Source organism: Chrysochloris asiatica, unplaced genomic scaffold (assembly GCF_000296735.1).
Source record: "Chrysochloris asiatica unplaced genomic scaffold, ChrAsi1.0 scaffold00040, whole genome shotgun sequence".
Classification (NCBI taxonomy): domain Eukaryota; kingdom Metazoa; phylum Chordata; class Mammalia; order Afrosoricida; family Chrysochloridae; genus Chrysochloris; species Chrysochloris asiatica.
The window spans coordinates 11,744,802-11,745,063 of record NW_006408558.1 but is presented as its reverse complement, the minus strand read 5'-3'; positions in this window follow the sequence as shown (position 1 = coordinate 11,745,063).

Here is a 262-nt window from a genome sequence, read left to right as displayed (position 1 = left end):
GGGTTAATGCGCCAGACTGCAAAGCCGTTTGAACTGCAAGGTCAGCGGTTCAAGCTCACCAGTCACTCCTCAGAAACCCTATACGGGGTCGCTATGGGTCAGAACTGACTCGATGGCACTTAACAACCACAACAATAGAGGAAAAGGGAGCTCTGGTAGCCTATTGGTTACAAATTGGACTGCTAACCTCAAGGTCAGCAGTTTGAAACCACCAGCTGTTCCTCCGGAGAAAGATGAGGCTTTATGCTTCGGTAAAGATTTA